General features: G+C 45.5%; 1 protein-coding gene across 2 annotated transcripts in view; it reads left to right on the plus strand.

Moving 5' to 3' along the window:
* Positions 1–21,347, plus strand: part of KLHL32 (kelch like family member 32) — a 390,488-nt gene that overhangs the window by 129,474 nt on the left and 239,667 nt on the right. The window contains exon 1 of one of the 2 annotated variants that reach the window (XM_044291882.1): positions 17,422–17,773. The exons of the other annotated variant lie outside the window; for it this stretch is intronic. The gene's annotated coding sequence lies outside the window, so the exon portion shown is untranslated. Of the gene's footprint in view, positions 1–17,421; positions 17,774–21,347 lie in introns of those variants that run through there. 2 annotated transcript variants of the gene reach the window in all.

The following is a 21,347-nucleotide window of genomic DNA, read 5'->3' on the forward strand; positions in this document are numbered from 1 at the left end:
ATTTGCGAATTATCTACTGGGATCCCTGCCCGCAGACACGTGCACTGCCAAATCCACTGAGCAGTGCCGACCTTCTTTGGAATATAACGCTGTAGTATACGTCATACACATACCTTGGCCCAACTCAGTAATATCAGGACAGACAGCTGCAGCTGGAAAATGGTAATGCTGTAGTGTCAGGCGTACACATATTTGGGCGTAAATCAGCAGGAACAGAACAGACAGCAGCAGGGAAATGGTAAAGCTGTAGTATAAGGCATACACATAGCTGACCCTAACTCAGCAGGAACAGAACAGACAGCAGCAGGGAAATGGTAACGCTGTAGGACAAGGCCGACACATAACTCATCAAGATCAGGACAGACAGCAGCAGATAACATTAACGGTGGAGTATAAGGCCTACACATAACTTAACATGATTGGAATAGCCAATTTTTAAACTAGTATTGGCACTGTTTTGTGGCTAGGATAGGTCTGCAATAATGTCAATTGCTAGTACGTATAGTTGTAACTCATGACTTCCATGATGGGGAAGCAGGGGTCATGAGCCACAAGAGGCTCTCGAGCCACTGGTTGGGGACCACTGGCCTATGGTAAAATACAGCCCAACACAAACATGTGTGCTAAGGTCCTTAAACAATGTCAGGTCCTGTTGAATTAACAATCTAAACAGCTAGTTTTAGATCAAAGTTCATGGTGGGTAATGCAAAAGATAAAGAAAGACCGCACTTGATCATAAAGGTACATTTATGGAATATTCTCAGAAAGCATAAACTTAGGGAAGCCAGTTGACATCTGGTATCTTTGAACTATTACTCAAAGAATACTGCCAATAAAATGTATGGCTAGCACAGTTTAAGAGCACCTGCTGTCACTCTGAAGATATCCAATGGAATGCATGACCTTCAGAGAACTATTACATATAATTTAGGCAATTACTTTTACAAACTCTCTTCTTTAACAAGAGCAATTTGAGTATTAGGAAGATCATCTGAATTCACACAGCCATCACTGCAGCTTCACTCCCTCGTATTGACAGAATATAACCTTGTAAACCACATTTGTATTCCGTTAATAGCATCAGGGAAAACAACAGGAGGGGATTGGATTTCCCTGTTCCTATTACCTGAATGGTCGCTGCTCATAAAAAGAGTGATTTAGATAATAGCTGTAAATTCAGTTCCCCAATATACAAATAAAGATTTGCCAAGAATGATTGAACCTCTGTTTCATTATTCTGGGGTCATTTTACTTTGTCTAAAATTTGAGATTAATTATACAAATTGGGTTTAATTTTCATTATATGAGATTTTAGCGGCCCTGTGCTCTGAAATTAAATAGGTTGCCCCATCATGTCCCTGCTTAAGTCCCCCTCTATGAACTAGAATAGAGAGCCACTAACAAGCAGCGTCTCTGTCCAAGTATTACATGGAGATCCTTTTATCAGAATAGCGGCATGTAATACTACATTCATGATGCAGCGACTTCTGTCTGCAAAATCAGCTGTTTGCCAGGCCTTGGGAGCTGACTTGCATGCAAAACAGTTTTTTATGTGATAAGGCAACCCTTTTAAGTCATGACATTTAGGGAACAGAGCTTTTGCCTGCTTGGTATCTTCAGTTATGGAAATGTGTGTAGCTGTCTGCCTATGCACATGGTTTAATGGATTTTTAGAGAGTGAAAGATCCCAGCCATATGCAGCTTGGGCAGAGAGATATGCCTACTTTTAGTAAAAAAAAGTAGAAGGAAAAAAAATCCCCAAATATTACAATTACTTTTTTTATAATTAATTAAAAAAATACGTTTGAGATGTTTATCTTAAATTGCTAAGAGGCTTATATTTAATGTGTAAAGTATTTCATCTTAAAAAAAAAAAGAAAATTGGTTTCTAAACACAAAAAATACAGGGAGATTTACTAATCAAATACTGTTTTGAGGGTGCTGTGGAGGTCACAGTTAAGGTGGCGGGCGCTGGGAAGGTCACAGTTAAGGGGGCCGGGTGCTGTGGAGGTCACTGTTAGGGGGGCAGGGTTCTGTGGAGGTCACTACGGACACTGTGTAGGTCATTGTTAATGGGAACTGTGGTGGTCACAGTTAAGGGGGCAGGGCACTGTGGGGTTACTGTTAAGGGGTGGTCACTATTAAGAGGGTAGGGTGCTGTTGAAGTCACTGTTAAGGGGCAGGGTGTTGTGGAGCTCACTATTAAGGGATAAGGTGCTGTGAAGTTAACTGTTAAAAGGGTGGGGTATGGTGAAGGGTACTGTTAAAGGGGTGTGGTGCTATGGAGGTCACTGTTAAGGGGTGGGGTGCTGTAGAGGTCACAGTAAAGAGGTCAGGGTGCTGTGGAGGTCTCTGTTAAGGGACAGGGTGCTATGGAAGTCACTGTTAAGGGGGCAGGGCGCTGTGGAGGTCACTGTTAAGTAGGTGTGGTGCTGTGGAGGTCACTGTTAAAGGGGTTGTCTGGGTTCAGAGCTGAACCCGGACAGACCCATAATTTCACCCAGGCAGCACCCTGATGTTAGCATCTGAGCATTTCATGCTACGATGCTCTCTTGCCCTGCACTGGATCGTGCAGGGCAAGGGCTCTTTTATTTACAATAACACACTGCTGGGCGGAGGCTTCCACCCAGCAGTATGTTCGGTGATGTCACTGGCTCTGATGGGAGGGCTTTACAGGCTAGGGCAGAGCTAAAGCCTGCCCATCAGTGCTGGTGATATCACCGGGCTTACTGCTGGGCAGAAGCCTCCGCCTGGCAGCCCTATGGAGAGCCCGGTTTGTCACCGGAACTCCAGAAAATGCCCAAAGGAGAGCATTGGAGCATGAACTGCTCCAATGCTCAAGTCAGGGGGGCTGTCTGGGTGAAATGGGGATATGTGCGGGTTCAGCTCTGAACCCGGACAACCCCTTTAAGGGGTGAGGAACTGTGAAGGTCACTGTTAAGGGGGCAGGGCACTGTGGAGGTCACTGTTAAGGGGGTGTGGTGCTGTGGAGGTCACTGTTAAGGGGCCACAGTGCCCCTTAACAGTACTAAGGGTACTATTAAGGACGGCGAAGCACTGTGGAAGTCACAATAAAGGGGTGGGTTGCTGTGGAGGTCACTGTTATGGGGGACGGTTAATAAAATGTAATAAAATAAACAGTGTATAACTGCTGGGGTCTATAGAGCTACTAACAATTTCCTCGTTAAAAACAGGACATGGATTGGCCTCCTAGATACCTTTGTAACAAATCCAATGAACACACAAACAGAACAACATTTCATACTCATGCAACACTGGCTACTTTTTCTAGTCACTCAATAAAAGGAGAACAACACCTTTAAGTGTAGCCAGTCTGTGCACTGTTGTTTCTCCTACTTTTTCTTCTTGATTGACAAGGTCAGGTTCTTGCATAGTTATCTTGCTTGGCCTTGTCAATCAAGAAGGAGAGGGAGAAGCTAGCAGAGGAAACAATAGGAACAAGGGTGCTAAGAGTGGCTTGAACCTGCTCTTGTGCACCTACCTGCTCATTTGCATCTGTAGTAAAAGTACTTTTGCAGCAATCCCGGTGTGAAAAGGCACTAGGGGGCAAGGATGGCGTGGTAATAGTTCAAACAGTGGCAGGAACCCAGCTCCAGCGCTTGTCTAGGGCCGTGTGGACAGTAAGTAGAGGGCACACCATTTCCCCGGGACACACCCTAGTGAGAGGGTCTCTTGCCCAATGTAAGGTTGGGTGCCCTAGGTGTTAGGGATGTGATTAGGTGCAGGGCACAGATCAGAGGTTTGGTGGTGAGGCGGCGGCAAATTGAATCAGAGAGCTGCTGGTGAAGTGAACCATTAACCGGTACTTTCCAGAAAGTTTCTGCAGTATTCACATACATTTACCGGTAAATTCTGGCACAGAAACTTCCAGCAGAGCAAAGAGAACTGCCACTTCCAAATGCCCCCTTTAAATATCACTCTCACTCTCATCAAGCTTTGTGGTGCAATATTATCTCATAATGTGGTTCTACAAAGCCCACTGCAGGATCTTGACCTTCAACAGAGTTGTAATCTATCTCTCTCATATGACCAGGGACCTGAGGCCTTTATACCTAATCAAAATGCTGTGAAGTCCATAAGCCAAAAAAAATGTGTTACCGTCACAAGCAATAGTCCTCACTCCAACCAAAATAGTTGCTTGACCATCAACAGAGTTGCTTTCTGTACTCTCAAGTGGATGGATTGCTGGGCCCCAATTTCTTGGTTTCCTGCTGGTTACTGCTCAGAATCCCAAACCGTCACAAAAGGAGATCAAGTGCAGAGGTTGATCCTGCCCCTACCTAGAGATTGTACCTAAGCAAAAAAGTTGTGTGAGTGTACCCTAAGGATAAATTCTGAAGCAATAAGCCACTGAGGCTTGAGTTCTTTGTATGGACATTCATAATTCAGTTTATATAAAGATAGACGCTTCTATCTGCCTTCCACATTCAGACTGGACTTCTTTCCTTACTGAATTGCAACAGTTTTCAGTAATACTCATTGTCCTGCTGGAAATTACTGATCCCTACTGTAGCAACACTCAAATAATATAGTCTTTTTGTATTTTTATGACTGTATTATTAATGTGAAGAACTTTATTTTTATGCCATCATCATTATTATAAAGCAGACATATCACAAAACAAAAGCAGAGATTCTTTAGGTTTATGCATACAGATACCTGAGGAGAAAAACATATTTTTGATGTGTCATGGATTGTTTATGACGAGATTAAAGTCTGGTCAGGAGACATCAAAATGACTTTATACAGCGCTTAGCATCACACTTTTGAATCCAAACCACTCTGTGTGAGTAAAATGTCATGTTTCAGGCACAATTATACATTGATATATTTATTATACATCTAGAGCAGGGATGGCCAACCTGAGGCTCTCCAGCTGTTGCAAAACTACAACTCCCAGCATTCCCAGACAGCCTACAGCTATCAACCTACAGAAGGGCATGGTGGGAATGGTAGATTTACAACAGCTGGAGGGCCGCAGGTTAGCCAGCCCTGATCTAGAGTAAATATAATACAAGTAATAAACGCAAAGTCTTTGAAATCTTGTGGGATGATTCATAAAAGAAAAACAGCATAGCACAGAAACATTACATTTAACAATATTACTGTTTAATGTATTATGCTATCAGAAAATAACAAACCTTCAGTATGGAGATATGTACTGCTTTGTTGGGCCCAGTTTTTAGTATATATCCATCCATTCACATCTATTTCGCTATATCTAGAAACAAAGAAAAAAGAGCAGCACAGTCACTAGTAGATGCGGGTGCAATCCCCCTGGGATCCCAGGCTGAAGATCCACTAGAAATCCAAAGAATATTTAATTCAATTCTTTGGGGCTTCAAGAGTGCTGTACTCATCTATCTTTAGCAGGCCCATAGAGATGAACTGAACACCAACAGATATGAGCAAATGCTGTTCCGTTCAAACAAGGAAACACATGAAGGTTGGAGAACATACCGCAACACAACCTCAGTCTACTAGAAAAATGCTTGAAGCGAAGAATAACAATCTGAAACACAAGACGAAACCAACACAGGAATGTTTGAATGACAACATAGTGACAGCTTCTACAAAGGTCGAGTAAAATCCCAGAGTTAAATTTGTCTGGCACTGCAAGATGGAGTGTGGCCTTAATCTTATACAGCTATTAGTGTGATATGCAGCACATTTGGATTATGTTGTTCCTGATAAAGCTATTGTACTTCTAGGGTGACGGGAATGATGATCACACTAAGGCCCCCTGCACACGAACGTGTGCGCCCCGTGGTCGTTCTGCGGCCTGCAAAATGCGGGCCGCAATGCACGGAACACAGTCCGTGGGACAGCCACAGCGGATCGCTGACCCATTCACTTGAATGGATCCGCGATACGGCAGTTCAGCAAAAAGATAGGACATGTTCTATCTTTTTTGCGGAACGGAAGTACGGGACGAAACCCCACGGAAGCACTCCGTAGTGCTTCCGTAGGGTTCCGTTCCGTGCTTCCGTTCCTTACCATTCCGCATCTCCGGATTTGCAGACCCATTCAAGTGAATGGGTCAGCATCCGTGATGCGGAATGCCTACGGAATGGCACCTATGTATTGCGGATCCACAAATGAGGTCCGCAATACGCCAACGGGAAGCACACATTCGTGTGCAGGGGGCCTAATACTACAGCCTTTGTTCTGCCTGCTTTTGCCGGCGGCTTGAACCCGCCTCCTGCTGCCGTCCTCCTGGTGGGTCCAGCTGCTAGATCTGCTCTGTCCCACCACGCAGGCAGTGGCCTGTTCGCAATGTATCTCCTTCTCTGCCCGTACGGTGCACATGCTCCCTCTGGCTGTATCTTTACCAGCCAATGACTGTCAATCTTGGAGTACTTAAGGCACCTTCCCCTGTGGGAGGATACCTCAGCAATAGGTTTCCTAGCACGCGAGTATCAAAGGTGTCTGTTCTGTTGTTTACCTGTGTACTGACTTTCTGCCCATTCACTGGATTCTCACCCTCCATTGCCTGACCTGACCGGTACCTGACTTCTGCATTGATCCCACACTGCCTGCTCTGACCTCTGTATAACATGTACTCTGCAAGCCCTGAACTTGGCCTGTCCCTGGCTACAATTTTGCCTGACACATTGGTGGGTCAGCTGTCAATCACACAGAACTACCTAGGAGGTAGTGGTCTGGTGGTTCTCATGCAGCAAAGTCGAGATCCCTGTATAGGGGTTAAAGGGTGAATAACAGGGGACTGCCAGGATAAAGCCTTTAGGATTAGCCCAAAGTCAATTCTGTTAGTTAACACAGTGGTTCCACACCCACTGCCATAACATCTAATATACAGTACACTGATCAAGTTTTCACTGGAGATAAGTGAAGTTATGGAAAATGTTATTTGGCTGCTTTGCCGAATTTCACAAAGAAATTTATTTCACGACTAATTACTTCATCACTAAGCAAATTTCTTTGTATGTAGAACTTCAGTTCGATGCTGGGATGCCACATGGATCAATACTGGAACAGAACACAGATGCCACTTATTCCAGGATACCAGAAACCCTTTCTACATGAATAGAGTGGGCTGCACAAAGAGATACAAATCTGCAAAATCTGCTTTATAGGGTGTTTTAAAAAAAAAATGGCTTTTAAATCAGTATATTTCACGATAGTAACATGTTACAAGTACCCCCATAGGTACAAATGATTTGAAGTTTTATCTTCTCATGTATTCCTCTGCCGTGCATGGTGGCCTTGTGCTCTTCCCCTTACAGATTCAGCCTGTTTCCTCAAATTGTCGGTACCAATGACAATTGGCATTGGTGGATCAACACCAAACTGCCACTGAAATGTATGCTGCACCACAGTTGCAACTCAGTCTTGCTAAACTGCAGAACGCAAAACACACTGTGTTAAGGGGTCACCATCTTGTGTAGGATGGTTCATGGTTGCAGAGATATAGTGATTTCAGATCGGGTCCATCTTTTTGAAACACTCTGTATAGCAAAGGAGTGTGTTTATGGAGGTATGAGTTACACCAGGGTCAAAGACACAGAAACAATAACTCATAAACATCATTTTGAGATTGAAATAAAACAAAAAAAAATCTGAGGGAATGTTTATATGAGCAGATGAAGACTGGATCCAAATGTATCACCTTAATGGGAACCTGTCACCGTGAATGTGCAGTGTAATCTGCCAGCAGCATGGTATAGAGCAGGAGGAGCTGAGCAGATTGATAGTTTTGTGGGACAAAATTTTGTATAAGGGCTTGTCCACACGACCGTTGCCCCTCCGTGCCCATGCTGTGGACCGCGAATTGCGGTCCGCAATGCATGGGCACTGACTGTGGGCCAGCCGGATGCGAATCGCAATCCCATTCACTTATATCTTTTTGTAGAGCGGCGCCCAGGGACCTCCCTGCACTTACTGTTATACCTGGGCGCCGCTCCGGTCTCCCGGTATAGCCTCCGGTATCTTCATAGTTAGACTCCACCCAGGGGAACCTGCCGCGGTCTCCTTCTCCCATGCTGTAGCGCTGGCCAATCGCAGCGCTCAGCTCATAGCCTGAGAGAAAAAAAAAAACTCTCAGGCTATGAGCTGAGCGCTGCGATTGGCCAGCGCTACAGCATGGGAGAATGAGACGCCGGCAGGTTCCCATGGGTGGAGCCTAACTATGAAGATACCAGAGGCTATACCGGGAGAATGGAGCGGCGCCCAGGGATAACAGTAAGTGCAGGGGGGTCCCTGGGCGCCGCTCTCCATGTCTGTATAGTTAGTTTAGATGTTTTATTGTAGTGAAAAGTCCTCTTTAAGAGAGTTATCAACAGTAATATAAGGAAACGTGCAGCAGTTGACCCTAGCTACAAATTTGATAAGATCTCTCTGGAAAGTAAACTTCTGTCTTCTCTCCAACTTATCTGGCTGTAGCAAGGCAGGCCTGGTCGAAAGGTCAATTTCACTCTTTATCCGCCACTTCCTCTATCCACAAAGCCTGGATTCGCAACTTGGCAAGTTCAGTATAAAAACAACCTACAGCTAGCCCTCTTGATCCAGGGTTTTGGAGCAAGTACACGGATGTTGCAGTTGGAGATCAGACAACATGGTTTGTTACATTACTTTATCTCTAATTATCTCCAAAATGAGGAAATGCTGATTTTTATAACAGTGGGACAGAACTCTAGATTTCGGAAGCCATTGTGGCACTTTTTCTTGAACATATACTGTACCATATATGGATTTGCCTCACCAATTAATTGTGCACGACAAACATGGTAGTATGAAAATAATTATCTCCTTTATTAATACATATAATAACATAGACATAGGTGATAAAATACACAGGCCAAAAATAGGGACCCAATATTCAATAGAAATATTGATAAGACTGCTATCCTCCTACAAGCATGTTCAAGCAAGTACTTATACCACCCCATACGCGACAACTTCACAGTGATAGGGTATAACAAACATCAGCAGCATGCTATATGAAGTGCCAAATGCATATCCAACATGTGGAGGCAAGAGGATAAAAGCAGGTTGTAGTATACTGACCAGAGAAGGTCCCAGACACCCCGACATACATTTCGCGTTAGCTTCCTCAAGGGGATGTGTGGATGTAATGACAGGCAGGGCTTTTTTAATGTGTGTTTATGAACTAAATTAAAAACACTTGGTTTATCTGATGGTGTGTGGCCACACAAGAGGATGTAGGCGGCGTGAGTTCCAGCTTGGAACGCACATCGTCACTTCCTGTTAAGTAGAACCGTTAGTGTGCAAACAACCTTATCAAAAAACCATAGTTTCCTAACAGAGGCAGTACCTACAGTACACTGACCAGTGTAGGTACTGCCTCTGTTAGGAAACTATAGTTTTCTGATTAGGTTGTTTGCACACTAACGGGGCACAAAGGGGGTTATTTCTATGAAGGGGACACAGTGGGAATTATTGCTGTGATGGGGGCACAATGTGGATTATTGCTGTGAAGGGGCACAATGTGGGCATAACTACTGTGAGGGGCCACACATCTGTACAAAACTACTGTGAAGGTTGTACAATGAGGGCAATACTACCGTGAGGGGGTACAATTCCTAGCTCTCACACTTTTTCTACCCTTTTCTGTTTGCAGTTGACAGTAACTTGATGCAGGAGGATTTATCAAAGCTTCTGTGTAGGATAGCGCAATTTTTTCCATAAGCCTCTTTTGTAAAAATGTTTTTGACTTTTTGCTTGTTCAAAAAATTGGTTGGGACATAGGCATACGGAGGCTGGGTCTATACAGCTCAACAGAGTTAGGGTTAATGCACACAAATGCAAATGTTTTTTTTCTGTATCCGATCCGCATTTTATGTGCTGTCTCCATCAATATGTCCGTTCCATAGCACCCGCAAAAAAAAATAGAACTTGTCCCATTGTCCGTTTTACAGACAAGGATAGGACTGTTCTATAGAGGGCAGGACGTTCCACAAAATGCAAAATTCACGTATTGCTGTCTGCATCTGTTACACCGTTCCACAAAACAAATAGAACATGTTCTATTCTTGCCCGTTTTGTGGACAAGAATTGGCATTTCTATTATGGGCGCCCGTTCCGTTCCTCAAATTGTGGAACACACATGGCCGGCATCAGTGCTTTGCGGATCTGCAATTTGCGGACCGCAAAACACAGCACGGTCATGTGCATGAGCCCTAAGAGTTTCTTTAGAAACAAATTTGCTACAGCTCTTTATCGCAAAAAAAATGCCATAGAAAGGGGTTGTCTAGGATTACAGTAAGGCCTCATGCACACGACAGTATTTTTTCACGGTCCGCAAAAACGGGGTCCGTAGGTCTGTGATCCGTGACCATTTTTCCATCCGTGGGTCTTCCTTGATTTTTGGAGGATCCACGGACATGAAAAAAAAGTTGTTTTGGTGTCCGCCTGGCTGTGCGGAGCCAAACGGATCCGTCCTGAATTACAATGCAAGTCAATGGGGACGGATCCGTTTGACGTTGACACAATATGGTGCAATTGCAAACGGATCCGTCCCCCATTCTGGAGTCCCTTTTATACCATCGGATCAGAGTTTTCTCCAATCCGATGGTATATTTTAACTTGAAGCATCCCCATCACCATGGGAACGCCTCTATGTTAGAATATACTGTCGGATATGAGTTAGATCGTGAAAACTCATTTCGGACAGTATATTCTAACACAGAGGCGTTCCCATGGTGATGGGGACGCTTCTAGTTAGAATATACTACAAACTGTGTACATGACTGCCCCCTGCTGCCTGGCAGCCCCCGATCTCTTACAGGGGGCCGTGATCAGCACAATTAACCCCTCAGGTGCCGCACCTGAAGGGGTTAATTGTACTATCATATCCCCCTGTAAGAGATCGGGGCTGCCAGGCAGCAGGGGGCAGACCCCCCCCCTCCCCAGTTTGAATATCATTGGTGGCCAGTGCGGCCCCCCCCTCTATTGTAATAATTTGTTGGTGGCACAGTGTGCACCCCCCCGGCCCCCCCCTTCCTCCCTGTATTGTAATAATTATTTGTTGGTGGCACAGTGTGCGCCCCCCATCGCCCCCCCCTTCCTCCCTGTATTGTAATAATTATTCGTTGGTGGCACAGTGTGCGCCCCCGATCGGCCCCCCCTCCCTCTATAGCATTAACAACATTGGTGGCCAGTGTGCGGCCTCCCATCTCCCCCCCCCCCCCCATCATTGGTGGCAGCGGAGTTCTGATCGGAGTCCCAGTTTAATCGCTGGGGCTCCGATCGGTAACCATGGCAACCAGGACGCTACTGCAGCCCTGGTTGCCATGGTTACTTAGCAATAGTACAATAGTAAAAGATTCATACTTACCTGGGAGCTGCGATGTCTGTGTCCGGCCGGGAGCTCCACCTACTGGTAAGTGACAGCAATGCGCCGCACAGACCTGTCACTTACCAGTAGGAGGAGCTCCCGGCCGGACACAGACATCGCAGCTCCCAGGTAAGTATGAATCTTTTACTATTGTACTATTGCTAAGTAACCATGGCAACCAGGGCTGCAGTAGCGTCCTGGTTGCCATGGTTACCGATCGGAGCCCCAGCGATTAAACTGGGACTCCGATCGGAACTCCGCTGCCACAAATGATCGGGGGGGGGGCGATGGGGGGTGCACACTGTGCCACCAACGAATAATTATTACAATACAGGGAGGAAGGGGGGGGGGCGATGGGGGGCGCACACTGTGCCACCCACGAATTATTACAATACAGGGAGGAAGGAGGGGGCGGGGGGGGGGCGCACACTGTGCCACCAACGAATTATTACAATAGAGGGGGGGGGCCGCACTGGCCACCAATGATATTCAAACTGGGGAGGGGTCTGCCCCCTGCTGCCTGGCAGCCCTGATCTCTTACAGGGGGCAGACCTGAAGGGGTTAATTGTGCTGATCACAGCCCCCTGTAAGAGATCGGGTGCTGCCAGGCAGCAGGGGGCAGTTTGTAGTGTATTCTAACTAGAAGCGTCCCCATCACCATGGGAACGCCTCTGTGTTAGAATATACTGTCGGATATGAGTTTTCACGAAGTGAAAACTTAGATCTGAAAAAGCTTTTATGCAGACGGATCTTTGGATCCGTCTGTATGAAAGTAACCTACGGCCACGGACCACGGACACGGATGCCAATCTTGTGTGCATCCGTGTTCTTTCACGGACCCATTGACGGACAGGATACACGGATCACGGTCTCGGCTGCAAAACAGTGCATTTTCAGATTTTTCCATGGACCCATTGAAAGTCAATGGGTCCGCTAAAAATAACGGAAAACGGCACAACGGCCACGGATGCACACAACGGTCGTGTGCATGAGGCCTAAGGCTTCTTTTACACAACCATTTTTTTTTTCCATTTGCGGGCCGTTTTTTGCATTCCATATACGGTCCGTATACGGAACCATTTATTTTAATGGTTCCGCAAAAAAAACAGAATGTACTCCATATGCATTCCTTTTCCGTATTTCCGTTTTTCCGTTCCAATGAAAGATAGAACATGTCCTATTATTGCCCGCAAATCACGTTCCGTGGCTCCATTCAAGTCAATGGGTCCGCAAAAAAAACGGAACACATACGGAATGTACTCCGTATGTCTTCCGTATCCATTCCGTTTTTGCAGAACCATCCATTGAAAATGTTATGCCCAGCCCAATATGTTCTATGTAATTACTGTATACTGTATATGCCATATAAAAATCGGAATGGAAACGGAAACACAATGGAAACAAAAAATGGAACAACGGATCCATGAAAAACGGACCGCAAAATACTGAAAAAGCCATACAGTCGTGTGAAAGAGGCCTGAGGAGGAGATTACATGAACATAATTTTTCCGTTCTTCTCAGAACTTTTCAGGATTTTTCCGTCTTCTTCTCAGGATTTCTCCGTCCTGTCAGGACTTTGTTTTACGTCTTGCATAACGGGACCCGGACAGATCCGTAATGCTTTCCCATAGACTTCTATTAGGACGGAGCAAGGCTTCCGTTTTGCATTCCATCCTATGGATTCCGTTATGTTCCATTATAACCCTGTTATAACAGAAAGCCATAACGGACTTCATAACGCTAGTGTGAACCCACCCTAATCCTGTCAGAAGAACAGGAAAATAAAGAAAAAAACAGATCCTGTGCATCAGTTATGCACATTTGGCATCCGTTTGAGCCATTTCCCTCAGAGATCCGTAATTAAAAGCATGACGGATGAGAAGAATGGGAAAATAACGGTGATGTGACGGGTTCGCATTGGTGTTAGGGAATTCCGTTATAGGTTCCATTATAACAGAGTTATAACAAAATTTTAGGACAGAAAGCAAAACGGAAGCCTTTAAGAGGCATTATTTTTTGGTCCGTTCTAATACATGTCTATGGGGGCACATAACGATTCTGTTTGGTTCCGTTATACATGACAGAAAAAAACAGAACCATTATTTGCCCCTATAGACATGTATTAGGACGGAGCAAAAAAGAATGTCTCTTAAAGGCTTCCGTTTTGCTTTCCGTCAGGTGCATAACTAGCAGCATAGTGGCAGACCATGCGACTGCTATGGGGCCCAGGGCAAGAGGGGGCCCAGTGTTAGTGGGGATTATCTCCTCTTCTACTTGAGGTGACAACTTGGTCAGGACTCTACCCTCTAAACTTTTAGCAAATAAAGTAGTCAAAAAATGACCCTTTCTGTCCTGTGTGGAGGGCCTGGTTAGATCCTTGCTATGGGGCCCTTACTTCTCTATGTACGCCACTGCTTTTCGTCCTAAAATTCTGTTATATTTCGTTATAACTCTGTTATAACGGAACCTATAACGGAACCCCCTAACACCAATGCGAACCCGCCCTAACTAGGGGTGCACCGAAATGAAAATTCTGGTCCGAAACCGAAACCGAAAATTCAGGATACCCCTTGACCGAAACCGAAACCGAAACCGAAACTGCCTTTTTGCCCAAATACTTTTAAAAGACCCCCCACCCCATAACAGTGCCATCCACAGACCCCCCCCACCTCATAACAGTGCCATCCACAGACCCCCCCACCTCATAACAGTGCCATCCACAGACCCCCACCCACCCCATAACAGTGCCATCCACAGACCCCCACCCACCCCATAACAGTGCCATCCACAGACCCCCCCACCTCATAACAGTGCCATCCACAGACCCCCACCCACCCCATAACAGTGCCATCCACAGACCCCCACCCCATAACAGTGCCATCCACAGCCCCCCCCCCCCCATTGTACAATTAATAGAAAATAGCCGGCCCCCAGCTCCAGTAGTTATAAAATGTGTACAATTAATAAGCATTCTATTCATGAGGCCCCCCTCTGTAGTAGAACATTCAATACAGCCACATCATACTCACAGGGCTGTCATCTTAATGCTGGCCAGCCGGGCAGAGGAGCGGCAGCGTCACAACTGACGTCATGTGCCCGGCCTACTTTCTGAATGAAGGAGGCGGCGCAGGCATGTGACGTCAGTCGTGACGCTGCCGCTCGTCTGCCCGGCCGGCCAGCACAGCCCTGTGAGTAGGATGTGGCTGTATTGAATGTAATACTGCAGAGGGGGGCCTCATGAATAGAATCCGTATTAATTGCACACTTTTTATAACTACTGGAGCTGGGGGCCGGAGCACAGTGAACGCACCGGCCCCCAGCTCCTCCTCCCAGTCCCTCCCCGCTATTTCCGGCCGATATGTAAAAATATCGGCAGAAACAGATTAGGTGCATTTTCGGCCGATATTTCCGGCCGCCGAAATTTCGGTGCACCCCTAGCCCTAACACAGCTGCTTTCTTCCAGAAACAGAGCCACACCTGTCCACAAGCTGTATGTGGTATTGTAGCTCAGCCCCTTCAATTTGATGTAGCCCAGCTACAATGCCAGATACAACCCATGTGAATTTGCATGCGGATTTGCATCTGCACCAAAATCCGGACTGAAAAAATCCACATTGTGTGCATGAGAATTTCAAATTCTCATAGAATACAATGTACATGACCTATGGTGCGAATTTTCCGCACGCAAATGTACGCGGAAAATCCGCATGCAATCCTGATTGTGTAAATATAGCCTTAAAGACTCTCCTGACATGTCTGTTTTGATAACTTCTTGAGTTCCCCATGTAATAACAAGTCTGAGGCATCTTTAATTATGACTTTATGATGTGCCATTCCTCTATTAATCCCGCTAGAAGTTTTGAATGAATAAGGGTGCCTTCACATGCGGCAGATTATATTGCAGAGAATTTCTGCAACTGAGGGCTCATGCACATGACCGTTGGCTGTTTTGTGTTCTGAAAATTGCAGATCCGCAAAACACAGCTACCGTCCGTGTGCATTCTGCGGAACGGAACAGCTGGCCCCTAATAGAACAGTCCTTTCCTTGTCCATAAGGCCTCATGCACGCGACAGTTTTTGCGGCTTGGATGCAGACCCATTCACTTCAATGGGGCAGCAAAAGATGCGGACAGAACTCTGTGCGCTGTCCACATCCATTGCTCCGTTCCGTGGTCCGCAAAAAAAATATAACCTGACGTATTCTTGTCCGTTTTGCGGACAATAATAGGCAGTTATATCAATGGCTGTCCGTGCCATTACGCAAATTGCGGAATGGACTCGGACTCCATCCGTGTTTTGCGTATCCGCAATTTGTGGACTGCAAAACACACAACGATCGTGTGCATGAGGCCTAATGCAGACAATAATAGGACATGTTCTATTTTTTGCAGAACGGACATACGGACACAGAATGCACATGGAGTCATTTCTGTTTTTATGCAGCCCCCTTGAAGTGAATGGTTCCTCATACTGGCCCCCAAAAAAAGTTTGTGTGCATCAGCCCTAGCAATCAGTTCCATTGATCTGAATGGGATTGATTTGGCAGGAAGCACATGGATTTCTGCAAGCCCCAGTCAGATGAATGGAACCGATTTTCAGTCGCAGAAATTTTCTGCAACAAACTCTGCCGCATGTGAAGACTAGTTATGAGTGGCAGGGGCAATATTCGAATTTGTGATATTTTGCGAATATTTGAATAAATATTCGTCATAAATTCGAGAATTTGCCATTATTTTCTTGATTGTGAAAATCGGCAATGTAATATGCGCGTATTGCGTGTGCAGTACAGGCGTGGTTCACTTTTGCTACATTTTTCAAGTTGCTAGAAGTTTCCTGAGACTGGAGAAAATGGTTGGCACGGCAGAACATTACAATAGCTTTATATGCAGATAGAGTGCTCCAATATATGTGCGATTGCGCAAATCGTCCATTAATGATGCGCATATTTTGGCGCAATACGTGAAAATTGACATTTTAGCAGGTCTGACTACATATTACTGATTGGTGTACTAAGTATTGTTGAGACATCACAGCACTATGTCTGTAGCATATACCGTATGTATGGACAGCAGAGAAACAGTAATTCCTATCACACTACCTAACACCCTGCACTGGAACCTAACAGCTACACTATATCAGGATATAACCTACACTGACCATCTCCCACTAACTATCTGTATTATATAACTAACTAGCTAACTAGCTAATGTAATTAAACAGTAAAGCACAGAGCACAGCAATGACACTGCTGTCTCTCTCAGAACTCCATAAAACTACAGAAAATGGCTGCTGGGGAGGTTCTTATATAGTAAGGGGTAGGCAACTTTAATATTGGTTGTTTGGGATGTTGCTAAGCTCAGACAAAGACGCTGCAGCCTTCTCATTGGCCCACAAGCTAGAAGCAGGAAGGGATCATGGGTTCAGATGGAAAAAAAAATCTAGAATATTCGGGAATATGAATATATAGCACTATATTCTAAATCTTTGCGAATTCTCGAAGTGGCGATATTCGTGATTAAAATTCGCGATTCGAAATTTCGCGCCCAACACTAATAAAGACCCCCTCACTATCAGGTTTCAATGAAGGTGCAGATGAGTGTTACCAGTCGGGAGTCCTCTGCACAGTCTGCCAATGTCCTAACAGGTAACGACCACGTGAACCATCATTGAAAACTGCTAGAAGGAATAATAGAGGAATGGCACAGATTAATAAGAATAGAGGCTCCGGAGTTGAATGCAGACATGTCAGAAGACGGCTAGAGTAGACAGATGTATTTTTGGAGCATCTCGTATTTTCACAAATCTCCCTTTGGCAGCGAGGACACTCTGAATCTACCACATCCCCCTTCATTTCTTTCTTGATGGAGGGACTGATAGGGATTCTGGGACCTCCCAGACATTTCTATTCCCAGATCAGCCCTACTTCCATGGTGAGTGAGCTTGGTAATGACAGCACATTAGGACGGTGCTGCTTCCCCGGGCAGTGACAGAAGTAATGGAGCTGCTGTTATTATCGCTTGTAATCTCTTTTGTAACTTGAGATCATTTATTATTGATACACTTGTGGTCACATTGCTGTTGGATCCAGCTCCAGAAATCCAGAAGAGACCTCCAGAGCACCCGGCTGGAGCCTCCTGCAGGTGTAGGACAGTGTCAGCGGTGAGCTGCCTGCTGCTAAAGCTCATGTGACATACCAGGGGACAGATCCAGCACCAGCAGCATCTACAGCAGCATCACGAGGAGGAGGAGCCGCCTGCTTCCCAGACAATACAAGCTCTCTGCATGTACACACTGTACACATCTCTGGGCACCGCATACATGTCACTGTGTCAGCACACAGGCCAGCTTCTTCTGCCATCTCCAAGGACGGCCACCCAGAGCCTCAGACACCCTGCTGCTGGCATCCCTGCCTCCTCCATCTCATGCTGACAGAAGGTGAGCCCTGGAGTTGCTGCTGACAGGTGACCTTTCCCCTTCCCCATCATCTATGACCTTGCTTCCCCTCATACGTTTCAGCCCTTTCCGTACTATGAGGTTGTGTGCCTCCGGTAGCCAGTGAGTAGTAACTGGTGCTGTGGGCATTGTAATATCCAGCCTGGTTGCCAGGTACTTGCACAAGTGCCAGCTGGCTGGCAGCAGCTTCCTCCTTCAGTTTCCAGGGGTGAAGCAGTTCAGAGCTGAAGTGTCTGAGTTGTGTCTTTCTTGGGTTGGCGTGCAATCAGAGGAAACCGGTTTTGTTGTTGTGCATCTAGTATTCTACTGCAGGTTGATGCTGCTGCATTGCTGCTGGCCATAAATGAGCCATTTACTGGTGTCATCTGCGCTGGGCATATTGAATGCTCCTTTCATGTGTATGAGCAATGTGTTTTATAGTTACAGTTGTGCAGTGGGTGGATAATTCAGCGTAGAGCGGACAGGATAATCCAGGTGTATGACATCATCAGCCGAGCGTTAGAGAACATGGAGACACGCAGAGCCCATATTACTAGAAGAAGAAAAAAAAGTAATCTCCAAAATGTTCCGCACCGGCCTACTGAAGGACAAATACCTCAACTGAACGTGGAAAATGAAGCTACATTGGAGCGCTGTTTCCACAACGTCCTGCTGTAACGTTGCTGGCATCATGGTCATTTGCATCTGGTAATAGGTTTTCTAAATGAATATAAAACTCCAGTCTGGACTATTAAGGCAGGGAGATGTGATCATGTGCTGTGTGCACGCTAGCTGGAAATCTTTTTATAGCTTCCCGTGCCTTGTATGAGACCGTGTCCATCAGATAGGAACATTAGCAGGGACAAATGATGTGCCCAAGCTAAGGCACTGAGAGATAATCACTCGCCTGTGTTGGAGAGCCTTTCAACTTGTTTTCTGCACTGCTCCATACACCATAGGATTATATAGCCAGGGACGTAGCTATAGGGGGTGCAGAGGTAGCGGTCACCACCAGGCCCAAGAGCCTGAGGGGGCCCAAAGACCCCTGTGCCACATAAGAAGACATGAGTATTATAGAAAGTGCGTGCTGGTCAAGTTACACCTCTGGTTGGAGGGAAGGGGTTAGATCAAGGTGTTTCAGAACGAAGGCTATGTGCTCCCCTGGTCACACAGCACTGAGGGAAGGGGGGCCCAAGCTGAACTCTTGCATCAGGGCCCTTGAGCCTTTAGCTACTCAGCATAATGTTTGAGCAGCACTAATGGTATGACCACACGGTCAGGTGTCCTGATGTAGTTTTGGAAAATCAGGAATGGATCAAATAATGAGAGAGAGTTTACAGGACATACACTACTTCTCATTTTTTGAATTCACTCTTGGTTTTGGCCTCCAAAACTGCATCAGGAAAACCTGACCATGCGGCTGTACCCTTGAGCTTGATGTACTGTAAACTCCCAATTTGGGGGAAATAAAGCCTTGCACCCATTTATGCTTAGTGAAGAATGTTTTGAGGACTTTTGAACATTTACGTAACTGAAGAGGTAATGGTTAGTGCAGTTAAGTTTTAGGCTGTCCTCTGAATGACATAGTGTTGGTGTATGCACAGTTTCAGGGATGTAGGCACAATCTGATGTACCGTACCCCACAATCAATACTAAGACCTGAGGTGGGCTTCAGGATTATTCGAGATTGCAAAATGATTGTTGGTCACAATTCTGTTCTCTAGCTGCTGCCAGTCACTAGTAGCCACAGACATGGGCGCTTTAACAGTTAAGCCTTTTGGATGTAGAGTGACGTGCGTGACGTTATAACATCACTGTGTGCCTATGGCAGTCTATTGGGCATAATGCCAGGTCAGGTAAATGCTTTGCTTTAAGACAAGCTTGAACTAAACTTTCTACAGCTTGGATGAGTACACACGTAGAAGTGCAATAGTGCGGCAACAGTAAGGCGCAAAATACCACACCTCTTCCTGCTCTGTTACACCCCTTTCATCTCTGTGTCTAGCAAGGTGGAAACAGAAAGCAAATGAAAAATGTGGTGCAAGGTATTTACCAGCTTTTTGGTACAAACTGAGATGGAATTCTAGAGTCTAACTTAGAGCTTAACAAGGGTAAGGCCCAATGGTGCAGCTGACCAATGGACGCACAATTTTTCAGTAAAATAGTCTTCCCTAGTGTCGTAATGATGCAATAGCATTCATTTCTTTTGGTAAGGGCAAAGTTTGGAGGGCTTAACAACTAGAAGGATGGATAACGGTGGGTTTGCTGCTAACTGGGTCATCCGCCCAGTTTAAAGAGCAATAAATAAATACAAATACGCAGGCACACCACCTTTCATAGCTTCTACGAAAGGTGGTGTGCCTGCGTATTTGTATTTATTCATTTATTTGGATTTCATCATTTGTGATTCAGGGTACGGCCACACGATCAAGTTTCTGGATGCAGTTTTGGAAGTGAAAACCAGGAGTGAATTCAACAAAGAGAAGTTTTCCTTTTAGGATCCACTCCTGACTTTGGCTTCCAAAACCTGTGGAGTTCTGCAAAGTAGTGCTTTCTCCTGGTACCACTGGCTTATTTCAAAATGATATCTTTGCCCCTTTTCTATGTCTTTCCCATCCGCATAAACATTATCCAACACACAGATACTATCATAGCCCAATTGCATGAAGCATCAGGCCACTATTACACTTACCTACTTTATTCAATATTGTGTACTAGTATTTTTAAGCCAAACCCAGACAGAAACAGTGCATATCTTTCCATTATACTTTTTCCCTGTGTAGGTTTCACTCATGGTGTTGGCAAGAAAAATACTGACCAACATACCGCACTGTAAACGAGACCTAAGGAAGATCCATACTAGATCTGTACCAATAGAGATATAGCGATTGACAACATCACAGGCTGCCTTGTTTTAGATTTAACGTCGAGGTACATTAAATTATATTAGTGTGCGCCGGTCATAAAGGATCAGCAGAAGACAGTAGGCCCAAGCTCTGAAGTGATAAAGGAACCAAGCTGTAACCAGGCTCAGGTAGGGCTGGGTGATATCAAAGATATTCCCACGATAACGATATTAAGAAATGTATCGCAATACGGATATATATCACGAATAATACCCACTCAAAACATGCAGGGAACTTGGTCACAGACTCTATCCACTTCCACTGTTTGTCTCGTCCTCAGGCAGCCCAGGCTTGCTGTCCTATAAAGGCTGCAAGGAGATATTATACTGTATGTTGCAACTGTATGGGGGCAACAAGGAGACATTATACTGTATGGAAGTTACACTTTGTAGCTTCCATACAATATACTTGTTGGCCCCATACAGTTTAATGTCTCCTTCAAGTCTGTACCCCATATAAATGTATACACTGACCCTACACTCCCCTACATTGTCAATGTATACAGTTATATGGGGTGTACATGGTCAGTTTACTGTCTGTTCCTGGGCTCTGTCCCCCTCCTGCCCCCACATTTCAACCTCAGCGGCCCCTGCTCCAGCCTCACCTGCACTTCTACATTGTCGCTCTCACCACCTGGCCTCTCTATGATTGCTGCCGCTCTGACCTGTCCC

This window comes from Bufo gargarizans, chromosome 4 (genome assembly GCF_014858855.1).
Source record: "Bufo gargarizans isolate SCDJY-AF-19 chromosome 4, ASM1485885v1, whole genome shotgun sequence".
NCBI lineage: Eukaryota > Metazoa > Chordata > Amphibia > Anura > Bufonidae > Bufo > Bufo gargarizans.